The following is a 12522-nucleotide window of genomic DNA, read 5'->3' as shown; positions in this document are numbered from 1 at the left end:
TTTTACTGCCTTAACAGCATCGTCGTGTTATTACTGCGTTATTAGCATGTTGTCGTGCTGTTACTGTGTTGTTAGCATGTTGTCATGTTATAACTGCGTTGCTAGCATCTTGTCGTGTTATTTCTGTGTTATTAGCATGTTGTCGTGTTATTACTGCGTTGTTAGCATGGCATTTTATTACTGTGTTATAAGCATGTTATGTTATTTCTGTGTTATACACAGATGTGTTTTTACTGCGCTATTAGCATGGCAGCATTTTATTACTGTGTTATAAGCATGTTGTCACATTATTACTGTATTATTAGCATGTTTTCATGTTATTACTGTATTATAAGCACAGCAAAATGTTAGTACTGTGTCAAAAACAGAAGACAGAAGTCCAGCACTATGGTCTGTTCTCATCCAATCGTATACATTTTGCTATAATAATTTTCTTTTCTGTGTTCTACAGCTGTCCTAACAATATTCGGGTGTGCACACAGCACTTTCGGTCATGACAACATTGAAAAAACAGATCAGCTGTTCAGCAGCTCAACTGAGCAATGTCACAATGCTGACACACAACTCTGATTTTTCTTTGAAAAAAATCTAAACCTGATCTTAACACAGCAACACCTCAGCACCTCAGAGCAGCTCACAGCTGGATTGTTGCATTCGGGCCTTTTTTGTCTCAATGTAATGGCAATGACATAACTGGCCTATATGCCTCTAAATTTAACTGAAAGCTGAATAGGAAAGACCATGGGCCGGCTTCACCTTCATCCATGAGTGGCATGTGGCAATTACATAATGCTCATTCAGCTATGCTAACATGTTTCTTGCCAATGCAGGGAGTATGTGGATTCTTTTGTGCCATGTCAATGGGTTTCCCTTGTAAAAATGTGACACTTCATTGATTGATAAACCCACTCTATTTTAAACAAGTCTGATCCTCACCTTACCTGAAAGCTGGGAGTGGTGGCAAAATGTCAGCACCTTAGAGTTTCTAATCCTTCTCTCTCTTCTTCTTAATACCACCCACACTGTCTAATCTGTGTTTAAGCCTCCATTTATCCCAACGCAAGACATACAGTCTCCTCTACTTCACTCACTCTTATTCTATCACTAGATTACTTAGATGTAATCAATCATCATTTACCTACCGCCATTATTGTTCATAGTAGTTTATGCATGCAAACTGCAGCGTATTAAACACAATTTAGATGTTGCTACAGAGCAACCAGGCCATTACACATTTGTTATATGACCTTACACTTTAAAGTAGCACAGTAGATAGCAGTGCCATCTCACAGCTCCAGCTTTGGTTACAGTCTGTGTGTTTCTGTGCATCTTGTCCCTGTGTGTCTTCCAGGTTCTTTTGGTTCCCTCCCACCTCCCAAAAGCATTCCAATATAATGATTAGTTCAAATAAATTGCCCATAATTGTGAATGAGTGTGTGAGCATTCATTTTGTTTGAGGCCATCACATTTGACCTATGTTATAGACTGCTATCTAGTGAATTTTTAAAGTAACCCTGTAATAGTCTAACAGCTAACTGTTATGTTATGAATGATGTATATTTTCCTCCAAATATGTCTGTATGTTGACTGAGCTAAAGCACATACTTGTATATACAGCATAACTCATTTAAAAGGCAAAACATACTTTGTTTTGATGGTGTGCACAGCCATGCTGATTTGATGTCACTTGCAGAACTGCAGCATAACTCTGTGAAAGCTCTGCTCATGCATGCTCTGCCCCATGATTTCACAAAATCTAGTTGAGCAAATCAACAGAACATTGGCTTATATCTGTCAAAAAGCAATTTTTAAAAAATGTTGGTCACTCAAAAGAGGAAATTATGTTCCCTAATCATTCCCAAACGGTTGCTAGAAAGTTAGACAGAAAGTTCTAGAAAGTTGTCTAGAATATCAACTTCCCTTCACTGGAACTAAAAGGCCCAAACATGTTCCAGCATGACAATGCTCCTGTGCACAAAGTGAGGTCCATGAAGAAATGGCTTGCCAAATACTGACTGAGCACCAGACCTTCTTTCCCAACATCAACGCCTGACCTCACTAATGCTCTTGTGGCTGAATAAGCGCCCATCCTGCACGCATGCAACAAAATCTTGTAGAAAGCCTTCCCTGAAGAGTGAAGGTAGCAAGAGCAGCAAAGAGGAGCCCGGCTCCATATTAATGGCAGTGGTTTTGGAATGAGATGTTCAGTAAGCACATTTAGGTGTGATGGTCAGGTGTGCACATACTTTTGGTCATATAGTGTATATTGAATTGTGAATTTATGAAAATTAACATTTGTTGAATGGCTGCTCCTATGGGCACGCCACCATGGGTCACAACCCAAGTTTATCATACGTTAATTTGTTTAAATGATGTAATAAAAAGACATTTATAACAGAACAAGTCTAACTGAATTAACCAGTGCTTACTTCCCAGTCAGTGATCATCGAACAATGATCATTCAAGCAAAGACAATAATATTGGCGATATTGATGCACGTGATGCTGATAATCAAAGTGATGATAAATTTCATATTGCAAATGTATAATTGTTTACATTTTGGCAGTAATGATTTTCCATACGTAAATTATGTTGCAAATATAGTGCAATTTTCTCCCCTTTTACATTTGGAGGTAACCGGATTTTGAAATGCTGTTACTTCATACCGTATTTATATAGTTTATATAGTTTTAGTTTATACAGTACTTTGTGAGATTTGAGATACATGAAAATGACAGAAATATTTCAGTATTTCAAGGCCATCACAAATTAAAACAACTGTGAGGGGGAAAAAACAGTTTGGTTTAAAGAGCACATAGCACACAGAACCATCGTGTTTTTCTTCACAACACTGAAGGCTTTCAAATAGCAAACATCATAGCAAGCCTGTGTTTCTCGAAGAATTGTCTCCCTAGACTTTTTCCATAGTCATCATTCGCAAAAGGACTGAAACTGCTATAAAAACAGATGACATTCCCTAATGTGTGTCTCATTTAGACAATTCATATATTGCCTAGTGCCTGAATTATTATAATAGCATATTCCAGGTATTGAAAACAGGTTTATGTTATTTTAACACAAAGGAGTGTCACTCTTGCGATATGTAGACCTCTTCCAAAAGCACCATCATCATGTGCCCTCATGCTAAATTCAGATCAGCACACGTTACGATCATCATTGATTTAGAAACTATAAAGTCACCCTCATTTTTATCTGTATGGTGCTAGAACAGAAGAACACAAACTGGACCCGTTGCATAAATTAACATAGATAAAGAGATACATGTTGGTCAAACTTTGAGGCCTGTTTACCTCTTTGTGGTTTGTAACGCAATCTGCAATTAAAACCGTTAGAGATTAGGATGATTGTGATCAATATTTTGCAGCTTTGCTTTGGTGCACGTGCAGCAATAAAAACAAGGCCCAGCTGGAATTGCCTTGAGCAGAAAACCTAATGGAGGCCAATTAAAATAAGAGGATTCAATTTGGCCAGCACAACAGGAACCTAATGATAACGTGTTCTCTAGATTGGACTCCATCATGTTTGTTCTGCCATTTTGAGAAGCAACATGAAACAGAGAAGAGTGGTACAGAAAGTCCTTCGGAATAATTTGTTCAATTCTAGATATTGCACCTTCCTAAATACTGTATTTAAGATAACTTGATTGATTAGCAATACTCAGGAGGAATGCAATGAAATGATCTGGATGAACTGTTTACTCCTAAGATAAAGTCCTCTAAGCAAATACAGTAATTCTCTACTAATAATAGTAGATCATTAATAACAGCTCAGTGTAATGTAAAAACAGATGCATTACACACAAGAGGACAAATAACTTTACAGAGTAAATACAGTGTTGTGAAAATTTGATCAGTTTAAACAACTTAATTGAGCTCACACTCCCTTTTTTTTTTTTTTTTTTTTTTTTTTTTACACGTTTCATGCTCTGTACTTCTCTCTCTGTGACCAAGTTTTGTGCCTTTTCACCATTCTAATGCCACTGTGAAAGTACTTCAACAACACATGGACAGGAACAGTATTTATAGTTGTCTCAATAGAGAACTGAAGCATCCTTGGAGAAGGTGAGTGCAGTGTGGAACAGCAGGTTCACAGTGTCGCAGCGCTCTGAACTTCAGCACTGAAGGCGCACATAATTAATGGCACATTTTCAGCTGCAAACAGTGACTAATTGCACCAGACAGATATAGTGAGGCATTAATGACATGCATACAACACTCTCCACACTCCCCTACTGCTCCAATTTACCGTGAGATTAAAGACGACTGCCAAGTTTACTAAATGAAGAGCATGGGGGGGGGAAGCAAAGGCTGTGTGTGTGCGCGCGAGTGTTTGGTGTGATGGCGGAGGGGAGTTTTACTATCTCCCATTCACAGGCGATCATCTGTGTTATCGTGTTCCTGCTCTCGCGCCGGGTGAAGAAGGTAAACAGCGTGAACTACATTTGGCTCGCAGCTTCCCATCACCTGTAACGCACTGACTTCCACCAGAGGACACAGAAAGACAAAGGGATATGAAGACAAACCGAATTCTCATACTGCTGCACTAGCAGCATGTAGTAATAACAGGCATCCCATTTTGACATTTGTTGTTAAGTATGGAAGCATGTGCTGGCTTACTATTTTGACATGAAGTATCGTAGAGTCAGCAGAAGAGGCTCGTTACCATAGATTTTGTAGGGGCAAGCCGACATTCATAACGACATAGCTTCAACCAAAAAATAAAAACATCAACAAGCTATCTCACACTTGACTTATGCTATATGCTACTATACAGCTTACAATCTAGCAGCTCATTTTGAGCATTTTTTGACATGCCTTTGTTTAACTGGGTCCACTGTAATATTATTAACCAGGATTGAAAGGTTTCAGCAAGATTTCCAGCCTACAGCTACATCTCTTCCAAAGATGTAGAACAAAAGATCTGAAAAAAGACTAAACAAATCTGGACACTGGAAAAAAAAAAAGAGACATTTCTTCTTTTCCTCCTTCGACTTTAACATGTATATCTGATGTACAAACCTTTCCCATTCCAAAATCCCCCTTTCCCCCTTCTCAATCTTAGCAATCCCACCAAGCACCAGACTTCCATGGACATTGTTTTTTGGGCTAAATCTGGTCTTTATTTAGCCCAAAAATAGTCATTGAAAATTTTGTTTAGTTCAGGGGAGTCCAATGTTATCCGCAAAGAGCCGGTGTGGATGCAGGTTTTCATTCCAACCAAGCAGGAGCCACCTGTTTAATCAGATGATCTTGGCTTTCAATAGACTCAGGTGTGGTTTCTGCTTGGTTGGAATGAAAACCTGTACCCACACCGGCCCTTTTCGGATAAGATCGGACACCCCAGGTATAGTCCATCTGATTTGATCCATATTTATCCCAAGATGGATGTCGGTTTCGGACCACATATAGCCCTAGTACAGCCATGAAAATAAGATCACAGTGCACCAGGTGGGGAATTAAAGTTGTGTGTTGTGTAGACGACACCCAAATGAGTCTTTCTGAACAGTTTTAAACATAATCACTGCCGCTCAAAAACTCAAAGATATTTATATTAATATAAATATGCTTAAAATATGCCATACAAATAATTTCACATTACTGCTGTTTAATATAAAATTCATCTATAAGAATGTATTTTCCCGCTGCTTCATGGCACACACACACACACACACACACACACACACACACACACACACACACAGAACTCAAGAGTGGCTTGTTTTGACTAATCTGCTCAGTCAGAATTCTAAATTGTTGCAGTTGGGCGTGGAGGAGGAGAAGGGCAAGGGTAGTGAAACAAGGCGGCCGGAAACATGTACGTTAGCTCAAAACCGAGAGTGACGCAGACAATGGGTAATTTATTTGGAATTAATTTGATTAATATAAAAGTTACAGTCTGTTTTATATGAAATTCCCTCTTTTTGTTTCCACAAACTGATGTCCCTTGAAGATCTGTGGCGGAGCGGCGTGTAAGTCGTGACGTCATCAGCTTTAACTACTCAAGACATGAGGTGTTTTTATTGTACATACCAGAGTTTCCATTAGCTGGCAAATACCGGTTTTTGACCGTTAAAAATTCTAAATGTCAGATAAAACCAAAAATTGTCGGACACGATGTCTGGAAATTATATTAGAGTACATTCACAACTGCACAGATGAACAAGGTCTCTGCGCACGTTTTTCCACATGTTATGTAACGCGTACTCGCACATGTTTCGGTCGCATTAAAACAGCCGCCATCTCAAGCTGCAGAGAAACACTGGACGGATTTCACTTCAGCACAAAGCTTCTTTGCCATGAAAAATCTCAGGAAATAGTCATAAAAATAAAGATGAATAAATTAGCCTGGTCAATTATGCGATTTTCGTTATTTTCAATATCTCTTTGTAAACTAAAATATACGTGGACAAGTGCAGTTTAATGATTTGCTGCGTCCTGTTTTTGTTTTGAAGGGGTTTAGACATTATTAGACGCCAATTCCACGACTGTCTTTTGTTATCTTGAACAGTGTGGAAAAGAAAATATAAACTATTACAATAAACTAAGTAATAAACTTTTATCTTTCATATGACTTGATTGTTTTGTTGTTATTACATTGCTGTAACACTTCCGGGTTGTATCGGGAATGAGGAGGCGGGAGGCAGGCTGAGGACAACTCAAAAGGGCTTTTATTCTGTTTCTACTTTCGCTTATTAGTGGACTCATTCAACCACACACACGCACACACACACACACACGTTTCTGTACTGGTCGTCTCTCTCTCTCTCTAGCTAGTTACAGGAGGCACTGAAAGTACAAACAGACACACAAGTAAACTCGGGCTAATCCAACACAGGTGAGAATCATGCTTTACCTGCTGATTCGACCCGCCCCCTCTCCGACCACAGCTGACGCTCGACCACGCCCCCACTCCCACAATCACATATAGGCTACTATGCATAGTCCAAAATGTTACAGTGCAAAATGAGCACTGAAATGAGATGACCAGATTTTTTTCCAGTTTGTCTGGTAAACTTGATCGTTCCCGGACATGTTGGCAGGCATGAAACTTTTGTGGCGGAAACTCTGGTACGTACAATAACGTCATTTCAGAAGTTTTTGCTGAGTGGGATAATCTCCCACCAGAAATCGTTCTGTACATCATAGACACATTGTCTGCACATATACTTCACCATTCTGGGGAAATGAATTACATTTCATTCAGATTATTTGAATTGATTTGATTATAATAAAATAATAAAGTAAGATTGACAGTCTCTGAGTATTGTAAACTAGCACAATCTGGAAATCTTGCCACTAAGTGTCCTGTCTGATCCTCCTCCTCCAGTCAAATTGTTCATAGAGCGAGAATGGACCAATGAGGCCGGAAAAATCTGCTGTTCAAATGATGTATCATTTGGTGAACTCATACTTATCATACAAAACACTTGCTGTTCCTGTTAAACATGCATGTTTTCTATCCAACAAACATATCCTCCTAGCTACATCACTTCCATTCCTTGCGTGAAGATAGCATCAAGATAGGGCCAAGTGATTAATGTCTGAAGATGGGATCAGAGGTTAAGGAAACAAATGTTTCTTTTAAAAAATAATTAGGAAAGTCTCAAATTCAACATAATAAATCATTATTTGATTTGACATACTCTTGTAGTAAGAAGTCAAAATGTTGACATACTTCTGTTGCTGCTGGGGTGGACAATATCTTACAAAAACCAGTTCTAACCTCGTTTTTGTCCTGTTGTAGGAAACCTCCAGTACTTCATCGGTATCCCTAAACTCGGGATGTAGCTTGAGTGTAGCTAGCTATCTAGTAGCTTTCAGCAGCTGGAAAATGTATGTTATTAATTGGTTAATTCTGTTAGCCAATAAAATGGGATTTTTAAAAAATGAGCGATGCATTCATTTGATGTCAGGGACAATTACCTATGGAGGAATCATAATGATGACTTTTGACCTTTTATGAATATCATTATAGCACAATAACTGTGCAAGACAATGTTACTCGATATATACGTATGTAATCAGTTGCGCAGTAAGTGTGATTACATTATTTTGTGGGAATGTTCAAATGCGAACATTTTTGTTATACAGATATGCAGTAAACTGTTATTGTTTCAGATTTGTTTAATGATGATAAATACAGTATTATTAGATGTGTTAGATCTTAGTGGTAGCTATGATGTTTATCTGATTAAATCTGATTAAACTTAGTTATGGTCTTACAAATAATATAATTTCCTGGTTAAAGTGGGCTGCGGTATCCAAACAGCAATCGATAGTCCCTTTTCACGACGTCAGAAAACTTCCGCCTTTCCGCACAGCAGTGTACACGTACTTCCGTTTTACCTTACACACGCTGGATACTTCAGGAAAATGCTGGAACGTGCTAACTAATAACACGAAAGATAAAGCTTAGAATAATAATTATAATTAACATGTAACTGCCTTGGATGGGAACGTAGGCTAGCTAGCAGCAGCAAGAACAATATGCATCGCTCTCAGCCTGTGTTGCCACAAGTTTACTAACAAGTGTTAACAAGTGTTTACTTTTTATATTAATGTATAATCACACAACATTAACCATGAATACGTTACTGACTTTTATCTAACAGTACACAATCTATACCTAACATCAGTCACATGGAAACACGATTGCAACAAGAGTTTGCGGTGTGTATTACAGTAAATTAATCAAGAATAAGGACTTAAAGACTTTCTATTCGCGGAAGAAAAGGTAACAACCACCGTTATCCTAACTCCGATAACGTAAGCTGGGCTGGACAATACAAAAATGCTTAGCTTCATAATCAAACAGGTACTGCTCAATGAAGAATTTTAGAACGTGTCGTAAGTGAAAAATTGGTCTGCAAGTCGCTGTACATCATCTAGACGTGTTTCTCTCAGATGTAGAAGGGACTGGGTTAGCTCCATAGCGCTCCACTGTGCTGGTGTTAGTAACCATACACTGATTTGAGTTGGAACAGAAGTTGCGTGACGTCATGTGAAAAGGATCCATCATGGGTCAATCATGGCAAGATTTGTGTTCATTAGCTGTTTATTCCACAGAAACACGCTCCTCGATCTGGCTGGTTTTCACAGCCAGCGTATGACAGTTGCATTAAAAACTTTCCTTAGACAAGAATTCCTTTAGACAACACCGGTATCTTAAAATTTCTTCTTTAAATTTGCTCTTTAAAAAATTGGCAACAATTTGCATTTTTTAAAACTTATTTTTAACTTATTTGAACTTTTTACCATATAATTTCATATGAAATCTACTTCACTGAAACAATATATAACAAATAAAGCAAGATATCCAACTATCGGTCTTTTCTTTTAAAAGCCAAATCTCTAGTGACAGAGTCCTCATCCATACTGCAAAATCCAATACCGAATGCTGAGGACACAATTGCACACATTCACACCAAGAGACAATTTAGCATAGCCAATAGCACAGGAAAAACTCCCTAGTAACACCCAAGAGCAGAATTGATCTGGGGACCCAAACACTGTGTGGTAGAGTTTGACCAAGCTTTCCATGGTCTGAATTATCAGACAGTGAGCTTCTTCATACGGTGAGTGCACGTTTCACCGCTGAATAAGCAGCAAGAACTTTGTTGTCAATAAAGCTGAACAAAGATCAGACCCTTTTTAACAAGATACACAACAATGCTCAAACCATTTAAAGAGAAATGCAGATATGCTTCAACTGAGCCTCCCTACACTTTGTCTCTTTAGAGCTCAGGGATGTGCCGCTCACGCAACAGCAGAAAAGCTCTTGGCCTGACTCATCTTAAACTATTACACGTCAAGTTCCCAGCCTAAAGCATAAAGTCAAAGAGTCAGATCACTGACATATTTATAGGGCAGGAATGTAATTGAATATGAAAACATTATTCAGATTGAACAAATAATGCATCCTAAATGAATAGATACAGTAGGTGGAGTATTTGGGTTTTTTTAATTTGTTATTTATTTATTTTATAGAAGGCTTGCCAAAAAGCTTCACAATCAGTGTGGATCCTGTTATGGCTGATCTGTGTATAATAGACAGTCCCCTCTGAAAGTAATGGAACAGCAAGGCCAATTCTGTTATTTTTGCTATACATCGAAGACATTTGGGTTGAATATGAGACGACAGTTCAGAATTTCAGCTTTCATTTCCTTATATTTACATCTAGATGTGTTAAACAACTTTAAACATGGACAGTTAGGTGTGAGTGATCTTTGGTCTTAATTTTTAGGTGAGCAAAAGTATAGGGACAGATAATGTTAAAGTAAATTAAGTAACACTTAATATTTGGTTGCATATCCCTTGATTGCAATAACTGCATCAAGCTGGTGACATCACCAAACTGTTGCATTTCTCTCTAGTGTTGCTTTTTGAAGCTTGTACTGCAGCTTCTTTCATTTGTTGTTTGTTTCAGGGGGTTTCTCCCTACAGTCTCCTCTTCAGGAGGTGAAATGTATTCTCAACTGGGGTAAGGTCTGGTGATTGACTTATCCAGTCTAAAACCTTTCCACCTTACCACCTTTCCCAATGATGAAGGCCTTTGTTGTACTGGCAATGCTTTTTTGGGTCACTGGGTAACCCTATATTTCTGCACACTTCGTTGAAGTGTTCTTCAAATGGTGGTTTGTAAAACCTTCACCCCTGCACTGTGAAGGTTGTTGGTGATGTTACTAACTGTTGTTTTTCAGTTTTTCTACACAGCTCTTACAATGTCATCAATATGGAACTGTTCCCGGTCTGGTTGTTAGTACACCAGTGGTTTCTTTCTTTGTTAGGACATTCTAATTTGTTGTATGGGGTATGCCCAATGCTTGTGCAATGATAGATTTGATAGATTTTCTTTTTTCTCAGCTTCAAAATGGCTTGCTTTTCTCCCATACATAGCTCTCTGGTCTTCATGTTGGTTTATCCTTTTTAACAACTAGTATTTTAACAGCAGTCTTCACAGGCAAAGCCTAGTGCTCAAACCAAGAGTAGATATTCAGAGCTATCAAGTTTTTAAACATTCAATTTAATAGGGCACTCATGGGCACCAAGAAACACCTATCAATCACATGTTTCAATATTTCTGATCACCTGAAAAATGAAATTCTGAGCCATCATCTTATATTCATCTTTTGATCTTAAACCCAAATGTTTTCAATATATAATGAAAACAATAGAATTGGCCTTGCTGTTCAGTTTTTTTTTAAATTTTATTTAAATAATTGTTTTATATCCATCGCTTTTATAAATCAATTCCTTATCAGTCCTCTCCATCCAGAAGGGAAAATATACACAGACTGGATTAAACCAGGACTGTAAATAATAAGGCACTGTGTGACTGACTTTACTGATGCATATGCAAAGATGCAGGATCGGACTAAAAGAAACTGCCGTATTAGGATTTGGCATCACAACTTGGCACATCAGTATGTCAGGTTTGCTGATGCAAGCTTGCAGATCATTCTCTTCCACATGCTTTGATCCCTCAGATGTACTCACTTCTTGAGCTGGCAGGCATCATATGGAGACAGCCAGGAGGGATTGAATACAAGACATTGTCTCACATCTGCCTTTCTAGCTTTGTGTGTGCACTTGTGAATACACGTGACGAGAGAGAGAGAGACAGACAGAGAGACACAGATAGACACAGATAGACAGAGAGAGAGAGAGAGAGACTGAATGTTATAGAACTCTTAATATTAAGCCCAAATAATTGGTATCATTAGAAACAAACATGTGAGTGAAATCTGTTTCATCAGTTAAATAATGTCATAACATCAACACTCTGGCATCAAGCAGCTGGCACATAGACATTATGTACTTAAATACTTTGCTGATGAGCATTTGAGTACAGTAAGAAATAATTTCCCTTTTTTTGTTGTTACCTTTGGCATGTTACACATATGCTATTGAGTGGTTCCTTTACCTCGGTGCAGAACAGCAAAAAATACACACCCAGAGCAAACAGAATTCAAGCTGTTTTGACCTCAGGAAAGCAAATATTGTGTAATATTAATAAACCTTTGTATGTGAAAGTAAGCCAAGCCCAGATTCTTGGAAGGAGCATACAGTCACCTTTACCACATTTTCGCCCATTCAGAAAAACAACAGTGACTAGGACTGAGACACATCCCATCTCTCAATCATCTACAGAAGAAAAGATTAATTAGCACTCATGACACATTACTGATCTCTTCTTTTCATAGAAGCTAAAAAGCATGTTCAGAAACTAAATCCTTTTCTATGCCTTTATTTGTAGAAAGCTATGATGTGAAAAGGACAACTAGACTAATCACTATATAATGGATAATGTGACTGACATTCTATAAAGCTATTTCACATATAGGATTTCTTAAGATATTAACTTTACTGCACACTCTGATCTATAGATGGCCAACTGTCATACATTTATAAACCATATTTTCTTTCATATGCATCAGGTCTAAATTAGAACCATTTTGTGTGCGCTTACAAAGGGTTCCCTCGAAGCAGACACTTCCTTTT

This window comes from Ictalurus punctatus, chromosome 9 (assembly GCF_001660625.3).
Source record: "Ictalurus punctatus breed USDA103 chromosome 9, Coco_2.0, whole genome shotgun sequence".
Classification (NCBI taxonomy): domain Eukaryota; kingdom Metazoa; phylum Chordata; class Actinopteri; order Siluriformes; family Ictaluridae; genus Ictalurus; species Ictalurus punctatus.
This window is presented reverse-complemented; position numbering follows the sequence as displayed.